General features: G+C 38.6%; 1 long non-coding RNA gene across 2 annotated transcripts in view; it reads left to right on the top strand.

Annotated features, from left to right (window-relative positions):
- Positions 1-26,175, top strand: part of LOC140603410 (uncharacterized) — a 65,145-nt gene that overhangs the window by 26,863 nt on the left and 12,107 nt on the right. For both annotated transcript variants that reach the window (XR_012006392.1, XR_012006391.1), the window contains exon 3: positions 20,164-20,202. This is a non-coding gene — a long non-coding RNA (uncharacterized lncRNA). The remainder of the gene's footprint in view (positions 1-20,163; positions 20,203-26,175) is intronic.

The following is a 26,175-nucleotide window of genomic DNA, read 5'->3' as shown; positions in this document are numbered from 1 at the left end:
TGATGATGTTGTAAATGGATATGATAGTGAATACAAACCAAAATAATAATGTTTCATATTTGTTTGAATGCTTTCCATGTGCTAGGAATTATTCTAAGCCCTTCACCTATGTTGATTTCTTTATCATGGCAATACCATGATCAATACCATGAGGTGGATATCAACATCCATCCCCATTTTTCAGATGAGGAAAAGTGCTACAGGGAGTTGAATTGCCAAAGACCACTCAGCCAGTAAGTGGCAGAACTGAATTCTGGCTCCAGAGTCTTAGTCATACACATGGCTTCATCCCAAGAAGATTCAGCAAATACAAAAGAGGTTCATAACATTCAAATAGGAAGTTAAAATTCATGAATTTAGATTTCCTCCTACTTTGACTTCTATAATCTCCCTGCAATCTTGTTTCTTCTTTAGATTCCTACAATGGTGTCTCTTTCTCCTCTCTGGTTCCCAATCTATCCTCTCCAAAGTGAATTTTAGGAAAGGCAGAGGCATTCAGGTCACTCCACTTTTCAGATTTCTTCCGTGACTCCCCCTTACACTCAGAATGTCCAGACACCTGGGACGCCTGGGTGGCTCAGTGGTTGAGCATCTGCCTTCAGCTTAGGTCGTGATCCCAAGGTCCTAGGATCAAGTCCCATGTCAGGCTCCCTGCAGGAAGCCTGCTTCTCCCTCTGCCTATGTCTTTGCCTCTCTCTCTGTGTCTCTCATGAATAAATAAATAAAATCTTAAAAAAAAATAAAAGAATGTCCAGACACCTGACTATGCCACTCAAGGCTTTTAAGATCCAGCACTAACAATTCCTTCAACCACCTCTTTAAAGCTAGTTCACCATCCAGCCATACTGACATACTTAAGGCCCCTTCGCATCTCCTTCATACTCGTCTTACTTTTTGAAATAACTTCTCCCCTCTTATCTGATTCAAGAAACCACTCATTCGTAAAAAGACAGATTGAGAGGGGCATCTGAGTGGCTCTGCTGGTTTTGGCGATCAATGCTTGGCTTTCACTTGGGTCATGAAATGGAGCCCTGCGTTGGGCCCTCTGCTCAGTGGGGGAATCTGTTTGGGATTGTCTCTCTCTCTCTCCCTCTGCTCCCCCTGCTTGCACACTCTGTCTCTAAAATAAGTAAATCTTTAAAAAAAAAAAAAAAGACAGATTGAGCATATTTTCTCCTTTGTCATCCTCCATGACTTCTCTTAAATCACATGTATACAAGCAAACCTTGTTTTATGGTGCTTCACTTTTTTTGCACTGTGCAGATATTGAGGGTTCCGCCCCCCCCCCTTTTTTTTTTAACAAATTGGAAGTTTATGGCAGCCCTGCAATAAGCAAGTCTTCTGGAGCCATTTTTCCTGACAGCATTTGCTCATTTCATGTCTCAGTATCATATTTTGGTAATTCTCACAATATTTCAAAGTTTTCATCACTATTTGTTGTAGTGATCTGTGATCAGTGATAACAAATTGCTCAAAGCTCAGATGGTGGTTAGCTTTTTTTTTTATCCATAAAGTATGTATATTTTTTATTTTTTTATTTTTTAAAGATTTTATTCATTCATTCATTCGTTCATTCATTCATTCATTCATGAGAGACACACAGAGAGAGTCAGAGAGATAGACAGAGGGAGAAGCAGGCTCCTCACAGGGAGCCTGATGCAGGGCTCGATCCCTAGACTGGGATCACACCCTGAGCTGAAGGCAGACTCTCACCACTGAGCCACCTAGGAGTCCCTGTATATTATGTTTTTAGACATAATGCTATGGCACACTTAATAGGCTACAGTATAATGTAAACAAAACTTTTATATGCACTGAGGAACCAAAAAATTCATTGACTTGCTTTATCGGGATACTTACTTTATTGAGGTGGTCTGGAACCAAACCCACAATGTCTCTGAGGTTTGCCTATATATGTCTCACCTTCCAAAAATGTATTCAATACATTTCTCTAATGTGATACTTACCATATTCAGTTGCAATGATCTGTTTACAAATCTAATTTCCCTTCTAACCTATAAGCACTTTACAATAAAGACTAGTATTATAGTCGTCTCTGTATCTTTTTGGTTGGAAGCATTTATAAAGTGACTCAAATTCCCTTAACACAAAACAAAACAAACAAACAAAAAATCCCCCAAAACCCAAACATGTATTTAACTGAAAAGTCCAGACATATAATAGCTTCAGGTAGAGCTGATTATAAATTTCCTTATAGTGTAATCAAAGTTAGATTCCAAATTTTTTCTCTCCAGTTCCCACCTCCACTTCCCTCTATCACATATATTTTTCAGATGGCTCTTTCCTCATATATATAAAATAAATTCCAATAACATCTAGGCTCACATCCAGGATTCTCAGGAAAAAATATCACTTATCATTGATTTTAATTGGGTTGTGCTTTCAATCTATGAAGCTGGAAGAAAGAAGTATATACTAATTGGCCTAAACTTAAGTTATGTGGTCCAATTTTCAGCAAAATGTGGATTTCTTCCAGAACCATTGAGATAGGAGAGGGATTATAGTGATCCTCAGAAAAAAATTATAATATGGTTACTGGAAGGGTAAATCTGTGTTGAGCAGCATGTACACACATGTGTATGCACACACACAAACACACACCAGCATGTTATTTTATTAATTTTACTGTCAGTCATGCTCAGTAAATGATAAAGTAATGTATTTGTGTGTCTGTGTATATGTTTATGTATACAGAATAGAGAGCAAAGTACAGAACAATATGTCATTTTTTTCTCTAGTAAGACTACATTTGTCAGATTATTCTCTGTTATCCTTTTTTACTCATGGTTTGGCACTAAATGAATAGTTCTAGATATGCTAATTACATATACCATTTGTCTTCATGCTGAAGAATACTTGAAGACTGCTTTCCTTTTTCAAATGCAATTTATTATCCTATATGATTCTCCCCATGAATCATTGGAACTTGAGGTTATAATTTCATAAAAAATGAATAATGCAATGTTAATTTTGGGGGAATACTTTTATCTTTGGTTTCCATTTCTTTCCATCACCCCATCTCACATTTACCACATTTCATATTTCAAAACTTCTTTCTTAACTAACATCTATTAGATGCCTTTAATAGCAGTCGGTACATACATCATCTGTTGTCTAATCATCCCAATTCTTTGGTTGTTGTTTTTTCTTACTTAAAAGAATGTTTTAGGTATGCTCCCCATCCAACATGGGGCTTGAACTCATGACCCTGCGACCAAGAGTTACATGCTCTATCAGCTGAGCCAGCCAAGTGCCCCAGTCATCCCAGTTCTTTGAAATAGACAATCCAATTCATTAATTTGTTCAACCTACACATATTTTTAGGGAGTATTGTATATGGCTAGGCACTAGAGGAGCAACAACAAACACAATATATTTCTTTGCCTTCAAGAAACTTACAATCTGTGAATGAGACAAACAAGAAAACAGGTTATGTCACTAGAGTATGCAGAGTTGGCTTCCATTACTATGAAACCACACAGAAAGTCAAGTATTCCAGCATATTGGGGTCACAGAAGACCTGTGGAAGAAGTAAAGCCTAATTTAATAATTTTCCTTATTTTACAAATTAGAAAGATGCATTTTTGAGAAGGTACATGACATGTTCAAAGCTACACAGCTCCAGAGTATTAGAACCAAGAGACAAACTACTTTCATAATATCCTAAATATTCTTTGTATATTAAATATTAATCTTTGAGTCACAAGTTACTGTCTAAATTAAAATTATATGAGAAAAAAATTATATGAGAAAAAAGTAGCAATGAGTAAGGGTGGATATACCATATACAACTTAACATAGATCTCCCCACCAGCCCCCAGACGGGCACTCCTTTAACCATGAGTGGGATTTCACTTGGCGAAGTAGGTAGAAAATGTCATGAACAAAGGCAAAAGGCTGGAAGGATAGCATACAGTCAGGGAACTCTGAACCAGCCTTTCCCTTAAGGAATTTAATAAATATGAGAAGGAAAATAGGTCTATGTTTAAAAGGTGAAATTTTGAAAGACTTCAAAGACTGTGCTAAGATGGTCACATGGAGCTCTGCAGGTTTCAAGGCATCATGAAAGGTTTTATATATATATATATTTTTATTGGTGTTCAATTTGCCAGCATATAGCATAACACCCAGTGCTCATCCCATCAAATGCCCCCACTCAGTGCCCGTCACCCAGTCAGCCCCACCCCCCACCCACCTCCCTTTTTACCACCCCTCCTGAAGGTTTTTAAGGAGGTGAATGGCACAGTTGGCTTTGTATTCTATTAAAATAGCAAGAGGCAAAAGACACAATGGTTTAAGATATGGACTGGTAGGTAGAAAGCTGTGAAATGGTAGATAGATTGTATATACACATATATAGATATATCTGGTTCCTCATTTTTTCTTCTATGATACTAAAAGTAATAATAACAAACTGCTTAAGTATAAAGAAATGTTAAAATCTTAGAAGGTTTTAAGTAATCATCACTAATGATCACCTAGGCATAGATTTTTGATCCTAAAGTGGTTCTTAACTGTTTTATCTATTCCTCTATATCCAGAAGTGTGATCATGTAAATACCTGGTAATAAGCAAAGTGATTTTAGTAATCACATATACACATTCCAATTTAATGATTGTGGATACAGTATATCTTAACATCTAATAGAAAAATATGACTGAAGCATTAACCAGTGATTGTACAGATATTAGCTGTGAAGGGCAAGCTAGCTAATGCCATGATAACAGGTATGGAGAGACCACAGAATTGGTGCCTGAGTGACACACAAGTTTGGCAAAATTATGAATATGATGCTTAAATTTTGCTGAAGTTTGGAAGCAATGATCCAGTCTAGCCCACCTAAATTTCACTTATGTCTTACCTCATGATGCAGTGAGCAGCCAAAATAGAATTAGAGAAAGAGGAGGCTTCCAGCTTCAAAGCTAATGTTCTTGAAACATCCCATGCCCTTCAAATACTTCATTTAACAGCTGAGGAGAGGGAGCATTGAACAGGGAGACCAAAATCGCTTGAGAGTCTCAATACAGAGACACTCACGGAGACTGTACAAAGTCTGCCCTTGTTTCTCATTCTTAAGAGACTGTCTTTAAATAGATAAACACTAAGTCATCTCTGTAGTAGAATGGAAGGGTTAATTGTAATAGATTCATGAACTCATATCCAAATGCCTAAGTCTTTCATATTCATGATATTGAACACAGTAAACATTTCTAAGTTTTTAATTACCTTTTTTTTCCTTTTTTTTTTTACTGCACTATGATATGTTTAAATCTTTTTTGTAGCTTGTTTTATATTCTGTTTCCTATTAAAATTTTTAAAATTCAAGTTCTTTGTAGTCAGGAACCTTAATCTTAGGCTTATTTTTATGTATTGTGTGGCTTGGGATAGGCTTTGAACCAATGGGCATTCAAGCTACTATGCCCATTGGTTTGAATGAATGGGCATGCATTCATTCATTTATTCAACAAACATTTATTCAGTTCCTGCTATGTGCTATATGTAGTCTAGCCTGTTTCTAGTTTATCAGCAATTTTGAATCAATGCAGTCCAAATAAATTAAATCTCATAGTGAAAAGATATATATCAAGGGCTAGAAAAATTTACTAACTCCACAAATAGGATGATAAAATACCAAAATGTATATTATCCAATATGGAAGTGTCTTATTTTGTTCTATTTACTTATTTCCCCTTAAGGATTCCATAATAAACACCTATTACTTTTCTAATGAGGAAAGACAGGTTTTATTGAAAATATACTTTCTGGTTTAATAGTAGAATGGTTTGACATTCATTTTACAAATTTAACATCCTTCTCCCTCCATCTTCAACTGAAAACTGTCCTTTTGGCAAAAAGACCTCAAAGTCAGGAACATAATTTTGTCCTTTTTATTGTTGGCTCCCTCTTCATTCCAAGACTGGAAAAATTTTCATTCTTTTAAGAGAACATTTCATTCTTAAATTTAAGAACATACTGTCATAGAAAGAGCCATTAGTCAGAAAGACCAGAGTTCAAAGTCATCTCTATCTTCACTAGTAATTACTTGGAGAAGTTATTGAATCCATTCTGTCCTAGTTTCCTTATGAGTATATATGGCGTCAATAATTCTTTCATGATGGTTTGCAGAGGAGATTAAATGAGATAAAGTATGATCCAGTGCCTGCCATATAATAGGAGTACTCCAGAAAATAGTTTCCTTCCACTCCACTTCCACACTGGTACTGGAAACCAAGGCCCTGACAAGATAAGATGTTTTGTTAAGGTCAGTAGTTGAGTCAAGCTTGAATTTGTGCCTTCCATTTTTGGCCTCTGTCATCTACGTCAGACTGATTTCCTAATGTAAGTCGGATATTAGAAGCATCACGAATGGCATTTCCACTTACTCTATGACTCATGGCTCATATTTGTGGGCAGTTTAAATAGCATTAAACAAAGTACTTATTCCTTGACATCCATTTCTTCAACAAATAATTAATTATCCCTAATTATGTAATACACACTTGCTATGGAGAGGTAGATTTAACCGATAAATCAAACATTCTTCTACTGTGGGACTGATGGGATTTCTTGGCCTACACTGTAGAATAAAGGATTTACTCTTTTACCTGGGGCTGAGCAAAAGGGAATTTTCAATCCTGCTGAAAAATGACACAAAATGTCCCTGGCCCTCTCTGCAAGAGAGTTCATAGGTATTTCCAGGAAGTTAGTCATAGCACTTGATTATGGGTAAGAGCATCTTAAAAAGGCAACTACTTCCATCTTGGAATTTCATGTTTACTTCAAAATTCTGGAATCTGCCCAAGCAAGAGGATTACTTTTCTTTGGCTTAGCTTCTTGACTGGATAAAAGGGGATTCCCAATATCTTGCATCAAACTTATCTTGAATTGTATAAGCAATGAGTAAAGGGAATGGAAAAGCATTTGAGAAAGAGATGACTAGAAAGAATCATAAACATGCGTATGGAAAAAAGGTTTAACTTCCCAACCATTTGGAAAATGTATCTTGTGCTACTTAATATTCTGCCTACATTGTAGATGGAGGAAGAAAGATAAATCATAAAATTTTATTTTGTAATCCAGGCCACAGGATTTACTTGTAACCAGTACCAAATTACCACTACATACTACTAGTCAGAATTCAACTTTTCTTTCTCTACCAGAGAAGAGCATTTTGGGGGGGATGATAGCATAGCATTTTGAAATGAAGAGATTTATATTGCTTCTAGACACTTTCTAGACACCAGTGCATTTTGTCTACCTAGGCCTCTGCTTCTTCAATTTCCAAATAGGAAAATAATGGGCTATGCCATTTTACAAAGCACTAAGATGTAGTGAAGGTCAACTAAGACAATGTACATAAAAAAAAAAATGGCTAGGAAACTGAGTTATGTGAACAGCAGCTACTATTATTATAACTATCTTTAATCATTTCTTTAAGTCACTTTGTAATAGAATGCTTCATAATGGGATCCATTATGTGAGTCTCAGATCTCTCACTGGAGTTCAAGCTCCTGGAGAACAGAGCTTATTCATTTTTGGATACTGCATCTTCTTTATTTTTTTTTTAAAGATTTTATTTATTTATTCACAAGAGACACACAGAGAGAGAGAGAGAGTCAGAGGCACAGGCAGAGGGAGAAGCAGACTCCCTGCAGGGAGCCTGATGTGGGACTCGATCCTGGGACCGGGATCATGACCTGAGCCAAAGGCAGGCACTCAACCACTGAGCTATCCCGGTGTCCCTAGATCCTGCATCTTCTGTTGGAGTTTGTGCAAACTTCCTTGTTTCCCTTCCAGATGCACATCCTATTTAAGGGAATTTCTCTTTCCTTCCCTTCTTGGTAGGAGATGATTATCAGGATGGCTAAGTGTGTCTTTAGAAAGGGCTTGGGCTCATTCTTCACCAGGACTCTGTGATTTTAATTTTAGCCACAACTGTTAATGGAAAAGGTCACCGAGTTCAGGCTACTCTTCAGTGGAAATGAAACTGGAGAAGGGCATGAGGCCAAAAATAAGGACCTTTCTAAGTAGTGCTTGGGGACATGGACTTGAGCACATCAAGTACCCACTAGTCCTTCCTTAGCTCCAGGCCCTTCATAGTCTCCTTTTCAAGCTCTCATAGGGGCCTGAGAATCTGCTATAGGAAAGCAGAGTTACCCTTTCCTAACAGAAAACTCAGAAGAAAGGAATGTACCTCAAATAGCCTGCTTTGCTCAGTGACTACTCATGGCCCTCATAGTCCTTAGGGCCTCCTCTATTTGCAATTGACACACTACAGGAAGCCAGCAGTTGGTAGCAAAGGGAAAGTAAGTTTTGTTTAGAAGAAGATTTTTATGAAATGCTAGTAATTAGCCCATCTCTGGAATGCTTCCTTGCCCCTGTGAAGAAAGTGTACTGGGCTGGAGGGAGGAATAAAGGCTGCATATTGTATAGCTCTGGAAACACTTCTGGGAATTCATTGGTTGAAATGACAGACTGTCATATCTATCTCATTTTTAACAATATAATTAGTGCTAATAAAAATTACTATTACAGCTTGTAACTTAAATATTTACAAGTATGTTTGACATGAAGATTCAGGATGCTACAAAGCCTTTTTTTTCTTGGTCTTCCATGTCAAGGAGTATCCAAGCATCAGAATCTCCACCATGAATTTTCCAAACAATCTTGACAAGCTTGCATGAGCTAGGAGTTCAGTTTTGAATCCATGATTCCAAAACTCTTGCTTTTGGTAGTACTTTGTTTTTCACTTATATTTTTCACACACAGTAATGTGAATTTACGAGCTTGCCTGTTGCAGTTATTATCATTAGAGCAATTATACACCATTGACCTCAACCAATGACCTGACCACACTGTGGTGTACACTATTCCAGTAGGTGCTTAGTAAAGGAGTGATGCAAAACCAAATGAAAGTCTCAACTTCCTAACATAAGCCCAGGCCCTCTATGTTTTAGCTTAACCTAGATCCCTAGCTTTATCTTCTTTTTTCTCTCTGATCCCCACTACTCTATCAATATTGAACTTTTGCTTATAGTTTTTCCACACCAAAGTAGTCCATGCCTCCCTAACTTTACTGTTACCATTCCTTTAGCTTTCTCCACTTCTTTATCTGAGACTGGAGCTCATCTTCAGAGTTTAGCACATACTGATAATAGACAGTCTCTCTGACAATCCTCTCCAACCACTGTCTTATTAAACACTCTTCTTACATTGTTTAAAACCACCCAGAACAAATGTCTAACATAGCACATTTCAAATGATATTGGAATTATGTCTTTTTTCCATATTTGTGTCTCCCACTATGAACTTAGGAGTCCACTTACTATGCCTTGAATCATGTCCCCCCAAAAGGTACGTTGAAATCCTAAAACTTGTACCTGTGGAGGTGACCTTAGGGAGTAAGGTTTTCACAAATGCATTTAAGATGAGTTGAGATGAAGTCATGCATGCTGAAGTAAAGCAGATGTAAATACAATATAACAGATGTCCTTATAAGAGGAAGAGAGACACAGAGGCAGAGACACACAAGGAAAAGATAGACATGTGACAATGGAGGCAGAGACTGGAGAGATGCAGCCACAAGCCAAGGAATACCAAAGGTTGCCAGCCACCACCAGAAACTAGAAAGACACAGGAAGGGTTCTCCCCTAAAGCCTTCAGAGAGAAAAAGCTTTGCATACATCTTGATTTCGGACTCCCAGCCTCCAGAGCCGTGAGAGAATAAATTTCTCTTTAAGCTACCTGGTTTCTGGCACTTTGTTATGGCAGCCTAGAAAACAAACAGAACTTGTCTTATTTAATTTCATATTTAAAGTGTCAATGCAATTATTGTCACTTAGTAGATAATCAAATTGTTGTTTAATTGCCATTTAAATGAATCTGAAAATACCTAGAATGTTCCACCATTTTTCCCACTCCTTATTCACAGTCACCCAAGCCCCACCCAGTCAGAAGGCCCATGGGAACCACTCTCACCTTTGGGAAACATTCTCTTGTCAACCCAGGCCTTCTTTCTCTGGATTCTTTTCTTTTCTTTTCTTTTCTTTTCTTTCTTTTCTTTTCTTTTCTTTTCTTTTCTTTTTCTTTTCTTTTCTTTTTTCTTTTCTTTTCTTTCTTCTTTTCTTTTCTTCTTTTCTTTTCTCTCTCTTTTCTTTCTTTCTTTCTTTCTTTCTTTCTTTCTTTCTTTCTTTCTTTTCTTTCTTCTTTCTTCTTTCTTCTTTCTTTATTTTATTTATTTATTTGAGAGAGAGAGAGAGCATAAGCAGAAGACAGAGAGGGACAAGCAGGCTCCCTGATGAGCACAGAGCCAGATTCAGGGCTCAAGCCCAGGACCCTTAGATCATGACCTGAGCTGAAGTCAGATGCTTAACTGACTGTCAGTTAAGCAGTCACCCAGGTGCCTCTCTTTTCTCTGGATTCTTAAACCATTTGACTATCTATAATAATCTTAATCCTAGATATTCCAGTATTCCATCATACACAGCATGCTGGGCCAGAGATTTCACATACTTGGAGGTCTAGAGAGAACACTATCTTGGTTTTCTAGTGTCTTATAAGTATGAATCATTTCACATTCCATATATAATATAACTACTTCCTGTATTGTCCACATTTTCAAATGGCAGTAAGAAAAATAAAACTCAGATTGATGACGTAACTCACCCAAGACAGCAGGATAGGAAGTGACAGAGTTGGGATTTGAACCCAGGTTTGTGTGATTCCAGATTGTGCTCTTTCAGTTTTTGTCTTTTAGTAAGACCTCAGAGTGGTGACCACTGACCAAAGCCTTCAATTGCCTATGTTGTCACTGAAGAAGAAATCTGACACTTTTGACCACCAACAGGAGCTGTGTATACAGATATGTGGGACATGACGACTGTGCCAACCTAATGAACTGGAAACCAGAGCCAGCAGCAAACACACAGAGTCTTCTTGTAATCTCCTGTAATGAGGTCTAGTGTCTCCCAACTTTCCATGGGATGGTTCACTCTGGTGCAGTTGTCCAAAATAGCAATTTAACTTTTAGTGAGTGCAGGTTGGATTTCATTTATAAATGGTAGCAGAAAAGAATAATGCTGAAAGAAGTCCTCCTATTTCTAAGGACTACTTAGACTACTCCTGCCCAACATAGGCAGGAGACATGTGATTGGAGATGGAGATCTTCTTCATGAAAACCTAGAATTCCTAAGCTGTAAGGAAAATATACAAAATTTGTCAATTTCTATCCTCCTAAAGTAAGATCACATGCAGGAAAACATTTTGTAAACTTCTAAGAGCTACATCATGAGATGTGGTCATTGCTTTAGAAAATGTATATGGCATTTCTTCATGATTTTTATACCAATACTGGTGCTTTTTCATTATCTAAATTTAATTTTTTAAATATTTTATTTATTTATTCATGAGTGATACACAGAGAGAGGCAGAGACACAGCAGAGGGAGAAGCAGGCTCCCTATGGGGAATCTGATATGGAACTCAATCCTTGGACCTTGGGATTACGACCTGAGTCAAAGGCAGACACTCAACCACTGAGCCACCCAGGTGCCCCTAAATGTAATTTTGTTATATCTATTATGCCACTGTTAATTTTGTTAAAATAGTCTTAGCATGTGCTGCTATCACAAAATACCCATGGACAGAGTGGCTCAAACCCCAGGTGTATACTTTTTCATAGTTTTGGAGGATGGAAGTCCAAGAACAAGATGCCCACAGATCTGGTGCCTGGTGAGAATACCTTCCTGGTTTACAAATAACCATCTTCTCACTGTATCCTCACATGAGAGAAGGACAGTGAGCACGTGAGCTCTGATCCCTCTTCTTTTGCTCATAATGACACCAGTCCCACCATGGGGATTCTGCCTTAATGACATCATTTAAACCTAATTACCTCCCAAAGGCCCCACCACCACACAAATGCCATCACATGGAGGGTTAGGGCTTCCACATATGAATCAACAGTAAGTGGTACACAAACATACAGTTCCTACAAATGATATGTGATTTGAAACAATAGTCTTTGTTCACCTAACAAAATTCTAACTATCCTATAAATGAAGGAACAGATAATGCAGAATGTTTGATTCTGAATATTCACAAGGGCATGAAATGTTTCTTGTATTGTTATAAAAAGCCTAAATATTGCTTAAAAATCAATGTGATGAGAAACCTATTTTTTATTCCCAGTCCCAGCATTTATCAACTGTGTGACTTTAAAACTAGTTACCTAATCTTTTTGAAGGGGTTGGCCAATCTTGGACAATTTGCACACCAACATAAATAATGATAACTAAAATATCATAGCTCATTTCATAAAACAGGAATCCACATGTCTTCATGTCTCATAAGCAAATAAGTTAATGGAGAGGGAAGAAGGCTTTGTGTTATAATAATGTCAAAATATAGATGCAATGTTGGAGTTAATCATTGGGTAGTCATCATAGAAGAACTGACTTGGGTAAGAGACATTAGTAGATGATAAAACTAAAGGATGGAAATGGGATATGAAATGGGATTTTTGCATTGTCTCAAGAATTTCCTCACAGGGTATCTATTAAATGCAAAGATGAGAAAAGTAACTGTAGAGCAAAGAAAACTGGCCAATGCCAAGTGATAAAATTTCGTACTACCAGTAATGGGAAAAATTGTTCTGATATGCCACTGGATGCAAGCAATGAGAATACAGAATTACTGCTGTGATATTCTGACCCCAAATACATAACCTTAATCAAATCACAGGCAAATGTTGGACAAAGTAGAGTGGAGAGGTATTTATAAAATAGTTGGTCTATAATCTGCAAAAGTGTCAAGGTCATGAAAATTGAGATAAGACTGAGGAAAGGATTTAGGTTCAAGGAGATCAGAGAAACATGGCAACTTTGTAGCAATATGTGATATTGGATTTGATCTTTTTGCCATAAAGATTATTGGGACCATTGGTGAAACTTCAAGGTGCAGTATCTGGGTAAATGGAAAGAGAACAATTCTCTGAATTAATGTTATAACATTTTTTTTTTAGTCTTGAAATTGTTTCTTTTTTTTTTAATTTATTTTTTATTGGTGTTCAATTTACTAACATACAGAATAACCCCCAGTGCCCGTCACCCATTCATCCCACCCCCCGCCCTCCTCCCCTTCTACCACCCCTAGTTCGTTTCCCAGAGTTAGCAGTCTTTACGTTATGTCTCCCTTTCTGATATTTCCCACACATTTCTTCTCCCTTCCCTTATATTCCCTTTCACTATTATTTATATTTCTCAAATGAATGAGAACATATAATGTTTGTCCTTCTCCAATTGACTTACTTCACTCAGCATAATACCCTCCAGTTCCATCCACGACGAAGCAAATGGTGGGTATTTGTCATTTCTAATGGCTGAGTAATATTCCATTGTATACATAAACCACATCTTCTTTATCCATTCATCTTTTGTTGGACACCGAGGCTCCTTCCACAGTTTGGCTATTGTGGCCATTGCTGCTATAAACATCGGGGTGCAGGTGTCCCGACGTTTCACTGCATCTATATCTTTGGGGTAAATCCCCAACAGTGCAATTGCTGGGTCGTAGGGCAGGTCTATTTTTAACTCTTTGAGGAACCTCCACACAGTTTTCCAGAGTGGCTGCACAATTTCACATTCCCACCAACAGTGTAAGAGGGTTCCCTTTTCTCCGCATCCTCTCCAACATTTGTCGTTTCCTGCCTTGTTAATTTACCCCATTCTCACTGGTGTGAGGTGGTATCTCATTGTGATCTTGATTTGTATTTCCCTGATGGCAAGTGATGCAGAGCATTTTCTCATATGCATGTTGGCCATGTCTATGTCTTCCTCTGTGAGATTTCTGTTCATGTCTTTTGCCCATTTCATGATTGGATTGTTTGTTTCTTTGGTGTTGAGTTTAATAAGTTCTTTATACATCTTGGAAACTAGCCCTTTATCTGACACGTCATTTGCAAATATCTTCTCCCATTCTGTAGGTTGTCTTTTAGTTTTGTTGACTGTATCCTTTGCTGTGCAAAAGCTTCTTATCTTGATGAAGTCCCAATAGTTCATTTTTGCTTTTGTTTCTTTTGCCTTCGTGGATGTATCTTGCAAGAAGTTACTGTGGCCGAGTTCAAAAAGGGTGTTGCCTGTGTTCTTCTCTAGGATTTTGATGGACTCTTGTCTCACATTTAGATCTTTCATCCATTTTGAGTTTATCTTTGTGTATGGTGAAAGGGAGTGGTCTAGTTTCATTCTTCTGCATGTGAATGTCCAATTTTCCCAGCACCATTTATTGAAGAGACTGTCTTTCTTCCAATGGATAGTCTTTCCCCCTTTATCGAATATTAGTTGACCATAAAGTTGAGGGTCCACTTCTGGGTTCTCTATTCTGTTCCATTGATCTATGTGTCTGTTTTTGTGCCAGTACCACACTGTCTTGATGACCACAGCTTTGTAGTACAACCTGAAATCTGGCATTGTGATGCCCCCAGATATGGTTTTCTTTTTTAAAATTCCCCTGGCTATTCGGGGTCTTTTCTGATTCCACACAAATCTTAATATAATTTGTTCTAACTCTCTGAAGAAAGTCCATGGTATTTTGATAGGGATTGCATTAAACGTATATTGCCCTGGGTAACATTGACATTTTCACAATATTAATTCTGCCAATCCATGAGCATGGAATATTTTTCCATCTCTTTGTGTCTTCCTCAATTTCTTTCAGAAGTGTTCTATAGTTTTGAGGGTATAGATCCTTTACATCTTTGGTTAGGTTTATTCCTAGGTATCTTATGCTTTTGGGTGCAATTGTAAATGGGATTGACTCCTTGATTTCTCTTTCTTCAGTCTCATTGTTAGTGTACAGAAATGCCACTGATTTCTGGGCATTGATTTTGTATCCTGCCACGCTACTGAATTGCTATATGAGTTCTAGCAATATTGGGGTGGAGATTTTTGGGTTTTCTATGTAGAGTATCATGTCATCGGCGAAGAGGGAGAGTTTGACTTCTTCTTTGCCAATTCAATTGCCTTTAATGTCCTTTGTTGTCTGATTGCTGAGGCTAGGACTTCCAGTACTATGTTGAATAGCAGTGGTGAGAGTGGACATCCCTGTCTTGTTCCTGATCTTAGGGGAAAGGCTCCCAGTGCTTCCCCATTGAGAATGATATTTGCTGTGGGCTTTTCATAGATGGCTTTTAAGATGTTGAGGAATGTTCCCTCTATCCCTACACTCTGAAGAGTTTTGATCAGAAATGGATGCTGTATTTTGTCAAATGCTTTCTCTGCATCTAATGAGAGGATCATATGGTTCTTGGTTTTTCTCTTGCTGATATGATGAATCACATTGATTGTTTTACAGGTGTTGAACCAGCCTTGTGTCCCGGGGATAAATCCTACTTGGTCATGGTGAATAATTTTCTTAATGTACTGTTGGATCCTATTGGCCAGTATCTTGTTGAGAATTTTTGCATCCATGTTCATCAGGGATATTGGTCTGTAATTCTCCTTTTTGGTGGGGTCTTTGTCTGGTTTTGGAATTAAGGTGATGCTGGCCTCATAGAACGAATTTGGAAGTACTCCATCTCTTTGTATCTTTCCAAACAGCTTTAGGAGAATAGGTATGGTTTCTTCTTTAAACGTTTGATAAAATTCCCCTGGGAAGCCATCTGGCCCTGGACTCTTGTGTCTTGGGAGGTTTTTGATGACTGCTTCAATTTCCTCCCTGGTTATTGGCCTGTTCAGGTTTTCTATTTCTTCCTGTTCCAGTTTTGGTAGTTTGTGGCTTTCCAGGAATGCGTCCATTTCTTCTAGATTGCCTAATTTATTGGCGTATAGCTGTTCATAATATGTTTTTAAAATCGTTTGTATTTCCTTGGTGTTGGTAGTGATCTCTCCTTTCTCATTCATGATTTTATTAATTTGAGTCTTCTCTTTCTTCTTTTTAATAAGGCTGGCTAATGGTTTATCTATCTTATTAATTCTTTCAAAGGACCAACTCCTGGTTCTGTTGATCTGTTCCACAGTTCTTCTGGTCTCGATTTCGTTGAGTTCTGCTCGAATCTTTATTAACTCCCTCCTTCTCCTGGCTGTAGGATCTATTTGCTGTTTTTTCTCTAGCTCCTTTATGTGTAAGGTTAGCTTTTGTATTTGAGTTCTTTCCAGTTTTTGAATGGATGCTTGTATTGCGATGTATTTCCCCCTTAGGACTGCTTTTGCTGCATCCCAAAGATTTTGAACGGTTGTATCTTCATTCTCATTAGTTTCCATGAATCTTTTTAATTCTTCCTTAATTTCCTGGTTGACCCTTTCATCTTTTAGCAGGATGGTCCTTAACCTCCACGTGTTTGAGGTCCTTCCAAACTTCTTGTTGTGATTTAGTTCTAATTTCAAGGCATTATGGTCTGAGAACATGCAGGGGACAATCCCAATCTTTTGGTATCGGTTCAGACCCGATTTGTGACCCAATATGTGGTCTATTCTGGAGAAAGTTCCATGTGCACTTGAGAAGAATGTGTATTCAGTTGAGTTTGGATGTAAAGTTCTGTAGATATCTGTGAAATCCATCTGGTCCAGTGTATCATTTAAAGCTCTCGTTTCTTTGGAGATGTTGTGCTTAGAAGACCTATCGAGGGTAGAAAGAGCTAGATTGAAGTCACCAAGTTTAAGTGTATTATTATCTAAGTATTTCTTCACTTTGGTTATTAATTGGTTTAAATATTTAGCAGCTCCCACATTCAGGGCATATATATTGAGGATTGTTAAGTCCTCTTGTTGGATAGATCCTTTAAGTATGATATAGTGTCCCTCTTCATCTCTCACTACAGTCTTCAGGGTAAATTTTAGTTTATCTGATATAAGGATGGCTACCCCTGCTTTCTTTTGAGGACCATTTGAATGGTAAATGGTTCTCCAACCTTTTATTTTCAGGTTGTACGTGTCCTTCTGTCTAAAATGAGTCTCTTGTAGACAGCAAATAGATGGGTCCTGCCTTTTTATCCAGTCTGAAACCCTGTGCCTTTTGATGGGGTCATTAAGCCCGTTCACGTTCAGAGTTACTATTGAGAGATATGAGTTTAGTGTCATCATGATATCTATTCAGTCTTTGTTTTTGTGGAATATTCCACTGAACTCCTTCTTAAAGGGGAATTTTAAGAGTCCCCCTTAAAATTTCTTGCAGAGCTGGTTTGGAGGTCACATATTCTTTTAGTTGCTGCCTGTCTTGGAAGCTCTTTATCTCTCCTTCCATTTTGAATGAGAGCCTTGCTGGATAAAGTAGTCTTGGTTGCATGGTCTTCTCATTTAGGACCCTGAATATATCCTGCCAGCCCTTTCTGGCCTGCCAGGTCTCTGTGGAGAGGTCTGCTGTTACCCTAATACTCCTCCCCATAAAAGTCAGGGATTTCTTGTCTCTTGCTGCTTTAAGGATCTTCTCTTTATCTTTGGAATTTGCAAGCTTCACTATTAAATGTCGAGGTGTTGAACGGTTTTTATTGATTTTAGGGGGGGATCTCTCTATTTCCTGGATCTGAATGCCTGTTTCCCTTCCCAGATTAGGAAAGTTTTCAGCTATGATTTGTTCAAATACATATTCTGGCCCTCTGTCCCTTTCGGCGCCCTCAGGAACACCAATTAAAGGTAAGTTTTTCTTTCTCAGGCTGTCGTTTATTTCCCTTAATCTATCTTCATGGTCTTTTAATTGTTTGTCTCTTTTTTCCTCAGTTTCTCTCTTTGCCATCAACTTGTCTTCTATGTCACTCACTCGTTCTTCCACCTCGTTAACCCTCGTCGTTGGGACTTCTAGTTTGGATTGCATCTCATTCAATTGATTTTTAATTTCTGCCTGATTAGCTCTAAATTCTGCAGTCATGAAGTCTCTTGAGTCCTTTATGCTTTTTTCTAGAGCCACCAGTAGCTGTATAATAATGCTTCTGAATTGGCTTTCTGACATTGAATTGTAATCCAGATTGTGTAACTCTGTGGGAGAGAGGACTGTTTCTGATTCTTTCTTTTGAGGTGAGGTTTTCCTTCTAGTCATTTTGCTCAGTGCAGAGTGGCCAAAAACAAGTTGTATTGGGAAAAGGAGAAAAAGAGAGGAGAGAAAGAAGGAAAGAAAAGAGAAAGAGAAAAAAAGGAAGAAAAAAACGAAAAAAAGAAGAAAAAGAGAAAGAAAAAGAAAGAAAGGAGAAAAAAGGGGGGTGGGGGAAGGAAACAAATCGAAAAGCAAAACAAAACAAACAACAACAACAACAACAACAACAACAAAAAAGAACCACGGGGGAGTATCTTCTGATTCTGTGTACTTTAAGTCCCTTGACTTCCCCTGGAACTTGTCCGTCTAGCTGGTCTTCTGGGGGAGGGGCCTGTTGTGCTGATTTTCAGGTGTTAGCACTTGGGGGAGCTGCTGTGCCCCTGCCTGGTGCAGGGCTCAGTGGGGGTTGTTTACGCCGTGAGGCCCCAGAAGCAACAGCCCTAGTGGCAGGGCCAGCTCTGCAGCCCTGGAGTCAGCCCCCGCAGTAGCTCCAGAGCTCTCCATCTGCAGGGCCTGGAGGCTCCGGGGCGGGGCCGCTGATCTGCTCAGCTCGGGGCAGGAGCGTCCTCGCTGTCCTGGGCCCTCCCGGCCTCTGCCTGTCCCGGGGGGAGGCCGGATCCTGGGCTGTGTCCCGGCGCCCTGGGCTCCGGTCTGCGCTGTTGGATTCGCGCTCCCGCCCCGCAGCCCCCTCCGCGGAGTCGCCCCCGAGCCCCCCCGAGCTGCTCCGGGTCCCGCCGTGCGCGCTGCAGCCCTTAGGGAGCTCGGCGCACTCTCCCGGGGCGCAGGTGTCTGTTAGTGTCCCCGGGAGCCCGAGGGCATCCCCGCCCTCCTGGGTCCTGCTCCACCTCCCTGCGGGCCCCTTTCTGCCCGGGAAGGTCGGTGCAGCTCCTGCTCCTCTGGGACGGGGCTCTCCTGTCCTGGGGACACTCGCCCCGGCCTCAGCCCGGCTCCTCGCGGGGCCCCTCCCCCTTGGAGGCCTTTTGTTTCTTTATTTCTTTTCCCCGTCTTCCTACCTTGATAGAAGCGCAAACTCTTCTCACTGTAGCATTCCAGGTGTTCCCTCTAATTCTCAGGCCGAATTCATAGATTTTCAGGATAATTTGAAGGTTTTCTAGGTAATTTGGTGGAGACAGGTGATTTGGGGACCCTACTCATCCGCCATCTTGCCCCTCCTCCTTGAAATTGTTTCTAATAAAAAGTAAAAAAAAATGTGGGAAAAGATAAAAGAACTTAAATTCTGGAAATAACTCCATGTTGTGATAGAAGGAAAACGAATTCTAAACAAAATTTTGAATTGAACATTAAATTTGATGTGAATTTGGAGAGACTCTGGTTACTATTGCTATTTTTCAGAATAGAGGAGGATATTTTTGTTCTTGATAGATTAATGCTAGTACTTGAAAAAAAAACATCTCAAAGACTCAAAATAGCCTATTGCTTTGATCTTTTAAATCATGGTGTTATTCAGAAGAAGCTGGAAAGCAAATGAAATTTTATTCGATCACACACATGGTACATTTAATTATAGGCATTATTTAGGGGATACATGAAAGCATTCTGTTGGTATCTTTTGTTTCTTCCATGATAAGAACAAGGGAATTGTTTTCTGTATGGGGGAGTGGATATAGTTTTCCAGAGGATAATGCAATTTAGAGGCTCTGTGTGTTTTAAGTGTTTCTCAGGGTTGATTAAAGCCTTGCATTTGGATTGGAAAGCTAATACTCATCTGCGTAATGAATATCCTTTCATTTCATGAAAGAGAGACTTTTTCTTAAGTAGAAGTTACAGTCATGACAGGATCACACAAAGGCAGGTGGCAGCGTGCCTACGACTGGCAAAAAGTTAACAGGAAAAGTCTTGGCATTTAGAGTTTGAGGGACATTTCCAGACTTACTGAAAATTAGATTTTCTTGTGCTTTAATCTATCAAATTAAATATTCCTTTTAGAAATGTGCATATATTAATCTCCATTTTATCCCAGTTACCTAGAGCAGCATCAATAAATAACGGAAAAAATAAATGAAAAGTGAATAAATGAATAACAAAGAATGATTGAAATGAATGATCATCTCCTTTCAGTGATAATCAGTTTTACCCTTTCTTCTTGTATTTTCAACTTTCTAGAGCAAAAGTCAACAAACTACCACTGGTGGCCAAATTTGGGTAAGTAAAGTTTTATTGGAACACAATCATGCCCACTTGTTTATGTATTATCTTTGGATGCTTTCATGCTGTGATAGCAGAGTACTTACATACAGATTGCATGATCCACAATGTTTGCTATCTGATTCTTTTTTTTTTTAAGATTTTATTTATTTATTCATAGACACAGAGATAGAGAGAGAGGCAGAGACACAGGCAGAGGGAGAAGCAGGCTCCATGCAGGGAGCCTGATGTGGGACTCGATCCTTGGTCTCCAGGATCACATCCCAGGCTGGAGGCAGCACCAAACCGCTGCGCCACTGGGGCTGCCCCTGCTATCTAATTCTTTACAAATAAATGTTTGCTGCCCCTGTTCTAGAGAATTATCAAGAGCTTAGAGTTTAAATGATGGTAAAGCCCAAGAGAGAACCTGATGGGGTTTGCTTCCAGGGTATGATTCAGAACAATGATTTCAGCTTCTTGGAGCCCCTTGAAGAGAACTCATAAGTAATAGTCTTTCTGCGTGTTCTTCATACTCTGCATTAGAAAAATAGAATCCTCTCTGACTTCAAAATAAAGAATCTGAAATAGTTAACTGTTTACAAAAGTGTCAGAAGTTTGAAGAGACAAAACCCAAGAAGGTCACAAGTTAATAACTACAGAGAACTAATAAGACTATCTTTAATTCTGAAGAAGAAAAAGAAAAGATAAACAGTATTATTAGAGTCTATCATTGCTGCACTACTGATGTGGATGCTCTTGGAATCTAGCTGCCTAAGAAGGAGTGCAGGATCACACACATTCTAGCCAACACAGTTGCTCCCACTGCTGGAGGTGCCACCAAAAGATGAGACATACATGCTTTCTCTTCCCTCCACTTTTCAGACTCCCATTAGTGCCTCCTCATAGTGTAAATACAAAGAAGCCAGGTGGCAAGGGTTTCTGGCAGATGTAGTCGATAGGCTGCTAGCCTCAGGAGTAGAGACGCTGAATAGGAATGATGACCATGAGGCTGAGGGACGAAAGATACTATCTGCTAGAGGCTCATGACATCTGACCAGTTGGTCATCAAGTTAATATTTCCATAAGAAGACCCTCACAGGTAGTGGTGGTAGTGATGGTGAGTAGCGCTGAAATAAAAAAATAAAATAATAAAATAAAATAAATAAAATAAAATAAAATAAAAAACCTACAATGAGAGGAAGATGTGTACATAAACTCAAAGAATTAAGAGTATGGTAAGTTAAGAGGACTTGAAATACTTTGCTTGAGAACGTGATGGAAAGAGAGGAGCACTACTCATGGAAGCTGGAGAGATAATATTGAGTGGGGCCAATCATGAAGAACCCTATGCCTATGCCTAATGTAAAAAGTGGCAATATAAATAAGACATAAGCTTCATTATGAGATTTTACCATGTTTTATTGTTTGCGGCATGATATTCTTCATTGGAAGAGTCAGATTCTAGCTACCTAGGCCAAACATCTATAAAAGGGGCCAGGAAGAAATTTCCATTTTTATGATAATTCAGATTGATTAGTCGTGGCTGCCCAAAGATCTGAGTTGTGAAGGTTTCTGAGCAATCTCAAGATTCATTGGAAAGAGTGTCATGATTAATTTATGATGTCTGCCGCCAGTACAGGAATAGCACAGTATGGCATGTGTTTGTTGCCATTATTTTTAATAATACATATATTTGGGGATAGTTTTTAATTTAGGAGTTTCCAAAAACAGCAAACAAGTTGTTGAGAATGAGTGCTGCATTTAGGTAGGTCCTCATTATACAGTTTTTTAGAAAAAAAATAACGTGTCCACAGTAGACCTTTTGTCTCTAGTTGTTATTAATTAAAAAAGAAAAATGGTGCTAACACGAATAAGTGTAGCTAAGGGAGTAGTTTTTGGCTGGTCCTACTCAGGCATACTTCAGTAGGTTACATGTTGCCTTGGTCCCATAGCATCCTGCCTGGGCTACATATGTTACTTTAGGACACTTCTCAAAAACTATTTGTGTATTATTAGTCTCTTCAACAAATGTTGGGAAAACTGGACAGCTACACACAGAAGAATGAAACTGGACCACTTCCTACACCATACACAAAAATAAACTCAAAATGGATTAAAGACCTAAGTATGAGACCTAAAACCATAAAAATCCTAGAGGAGAGCACAGGCAGTAATTTCTCTGTCATTAGTCATAGCAACATCTTTCTAGATATGTCTTCTGAGGCAAGGGAAATAAAAGCAAAAAACAAAACAAAACAAAACAAAACAAAAAAACTATTGGGACCACAGCAAAATAAAAAGCTTCTGGATAGCAAAAGAAACAATCAATAAAACCAAAAAAGACAACCTACTGAATGAGAAGATATTTGCAAATGACATATCTGATAAAGGGTTAGTATACAAAATACATAAAGATCTTATACAACTCAACACCAAAAAAACAAGTAATACAATTAAAAATGGGCAGATGACATGAACAAATATTTCTCCAAAGAAGACTTACAGATGGCCACAAGACACATGTGAAGATGTTCAACAGCACTCATCATCAGGGAAACACAAATCAAAACCACAGTGAGATATGACCTCACACCTGGAAAGTGGCTAAAATAAAACATGCAAGAAACAGTAGGTGTTGTTTTTTTTTTTTTTTTTTTTTTTTTTTATTTATGATAGTCACACAGAGAGAGGGAGAGAGGCAGAGACACAGGCAGAGGGAGAAGCAGGCTCCATGCACCAGGAGCCCGACGTGGGATTCGATCCTGGGTCCTCAGGATCGGGCCCTGGGCCAAAGGCAGGCGCCAAACCGCTGCGCCACCCAGGGATCCCATTTTTTTTTTTTTTTTTTTATTTAGGTGTTGTTGAAAATGCAGTGAAAAATGAACCCATGTGCTGTTGGTGGGAGTGTAAACTGGTGCAGCCATTGTGAAAGACAGTATAGAGGGTCCTCAGAAAGTTAGAAATAGAACTATCCTATGATCCAGCAATCACACTACTAGTTACACAAAAAATACAAAACACTAATTCAAAGCAATACACAAACTCCTACATTTGTAGCAGCATTATCTACAACAGCCAAATTACGGAAGCAGCCCAAGTGTCCATTGACAGATGAACAGAGAAAGAAGATGTGGTATATTACTCAGCCATAAAAAGAATGAAATTTTGCCATTTGCAACAATATAGATGGATCTAGATAGTACAGTGCTAAGTGAAATATGTCGGAGAAAGACAAATACCATATGATCTCACTCATGTGTTGAATTTAAGAAACCAAACAAATGAACAAAAGGGGAAAAAAGAAAGAGAGAGAGACAAACCAAGAGACAGACTTTTAACTATGGAGAATAAACAGATGGTCAGTAGAGTGGAAGTAGGTGGAGGGATGGGAGAAATAAGTGACGGGGATCAAGGAGGGCACTTGTTATGATGAGCACTGGGCAATGTATGGAAGTGTTAAGTCACTATATTATATACCTGAAACTAATATCACACTGTATGTTAACTACACTGGAATTAAAATAAAAAATATAATAAATATAAAAATATATATAATAAATATATATATTTATATATAAATATATATAATATAAATAATATAAAAGCTTTATGTATAATATATATAAAATATAATAAATATATATTTATTATATATATATATATATGAAATCATGACTCAAGAGCAAGAGGATTGGACTGAGAATTGGGAGTTATGGGTTGTGTTTGGTCTACCTGTTGATTTAACCTCTAAGTTACTCAACCTCTTGTTCTCAGGAATTCTTCTCTACCTCTTGTAAAATAAAAATCTTTGTGTATTAATTACACATTAATTTCCATCCCTAGGATCACATGAGAAATTCTAAACATACTTTTTGTTTTTTACATAGTAACTTAATTTCTAAATTGTTTCAACTTCATATTGGGAAAGCAAATTCAATCAAGTAAGAACATTACCTCAGCTTTCCTCAGGGGTGGATTTTAAATATTTTTTTTAATTTTTTATTTTATTATTTATGAAAGAGAGAGACAGCACACAGAGGGAGAGGGAGAAGGATAAGCAGACTCTCCCACTGAGCAGGGACCCCAATATGGAGCTCAATCCCAGGACCCTGAGATCATACCCTGAGCCAAAGGCAGACACTTAACCAACTGAACCACCCAAGCACCCCAAGGGTGGATTTTAGAATAACAGAGACCATGCAGGGTCTTATGGAATCTGATCTCTTATATTTAATGAGCTCTCCATTGCATTTGTCTTTATCTATATACCCTCTTTCTGTCTGGGGTGTACACAGTGAATTGACTGATTTTGTGCCATACCATGCCATTGAGAATTTCTAGGCAGCTCTCAAGGGCTTTTGCTCTTCTGGTTTCTTCATACTACCCTGGAGCCTGGGCTGTTAAGCAAAGCACACATCCTCCCAGCTCTGCTTCCATAAACCTATCTTGGTCTTTGATCTATTTCACAGAAGTGGTCAAATAGATGCAGAAACTCATAGATCCACTGGCCTCTGCGCGCTCATTTGTGTCCTCCAATTCTTCCCCATCCATAGAAGTTGGGGCACAGTTACTATTTTGGGGGTGGGGAGAGGGTAGGTATAAGGATGAGGAAAATCTTGAGTTAAACATTATTCTCTATTTGCTTCTGAAGCTACTCCAAAATAGCCTTTCATTGTTGACCCTTTATGTGTTAATGCGGGATTGATGCAAAAAGCTGTAGGTCTGAGGTATGTGTATTTTTTCAGATCATCCCTGAGGATCAGTTCTTTAGGAAACGGGCAATCACTCCCTTTTTCCTTTCCTCAAAAAAAGGAAATAAATGGATGACTTAGGCAGGATCCACATTCTGTACATGAGGAAGCAAGTAAACCAATGTGACCCAAAATTCACATAACTGGTTCATGGCAGAGCCAGTCAAGAACCAAAGATTTTGGTTATGAGGTCAGGGTACTTACCTCCAGACCTGTGCTTGTCCAAATGCAGTGAGCAGGAAAGGAATGGGGACTAATGACTTGACCTCATGTGTCACAAAAGAAGATCTACAAATAGCCAGAGGTAAGTAACAATTAGCCATCAGGTTAATTAACTTTATTATTCTGCAGAGAAATGCAAATAAAACCACCGTGTCATGCTACTCCATGCTCACTAGTATGGCAAAAATAAAAAAGACCGAGAGGCCTGGGTGGCTCACTCCATTAAGCATCTGCCTTTGGCTCAGATCATGATCCCAGGGTCCTGGGTTTGAGCCCTGATTTGGGCTCCCTGCTCAGCGGGGAGCTGCTTCTTCCTCTCCTTCTTCCCCTCCCCCTACTCATGTTCTCTCTCTCTCTCTCTACCATAAATAAATAAAATCTTTAATAAATAAAAAGTATTGTAAGTACCAACTGTTGTCAAGGATGTGGAGCAACTGGAACTCTCATGCATCGCTGGTAAGAATATAAAAACTCTTTGGCAGTATCATGCAAATTTAAATACATATGCACTATATGATCCACCAATTCTACTCCTAGATATTTATAAAAGAAAAATAAAACACATGCCCCCAGAAAAAGTAATATAAGAATGTTTATTACATCCTTATTCATGACAGCCCCAAACTTGAAACAATCCTTCTGTCCAAGAACAGGACAACGGATAAAAATTTTTGTGCTCATACTCCAGAGTACTATTCAGAGGAACAAACTACTGATGCCTAGAACAACATTGCTGAATCTCAAAAATAGGCTGTGCAAAGCATGCCACATTTGAACAATTTACACACATTTAAACAAATACATCATGTATAATTCCATTTATGTGAATTCCTCAAGCAGGAAAACAACCTATGGTGGTAGAAGTCAGAAAGAGATTATCTCTGGGCAGAGGCAGAGAACTACGAAGGAATAGGAGGAAATTTTCTCAGGTGATGAAAATGTTCTGTGTCTTATTTTTGGTGGTGATGGCCGGGTGTGTTCAATTGAGTCAAGGGAGGAAGCTTCTCCCCACACTCAA

This window comes from Canis lupus, chromosome 14, assembly GCF_048164855.1.
Source record: "Canis lupus baileyi chromosome 14, mCanLup2.hap1, whole genome shotgun sequence".
In the NCBI taxonomy this organism is placed as follows: domain Eukaryota; kingdom Metazoa; phylum Chordata; class Mammalia; order Carnivora; family Canidae; genus Canis; species Canis lupus.
Note: the sequence above shows the minus strand (reverse complement) of the source record. Positions and strands in the feature narration are given on the sequence as shown.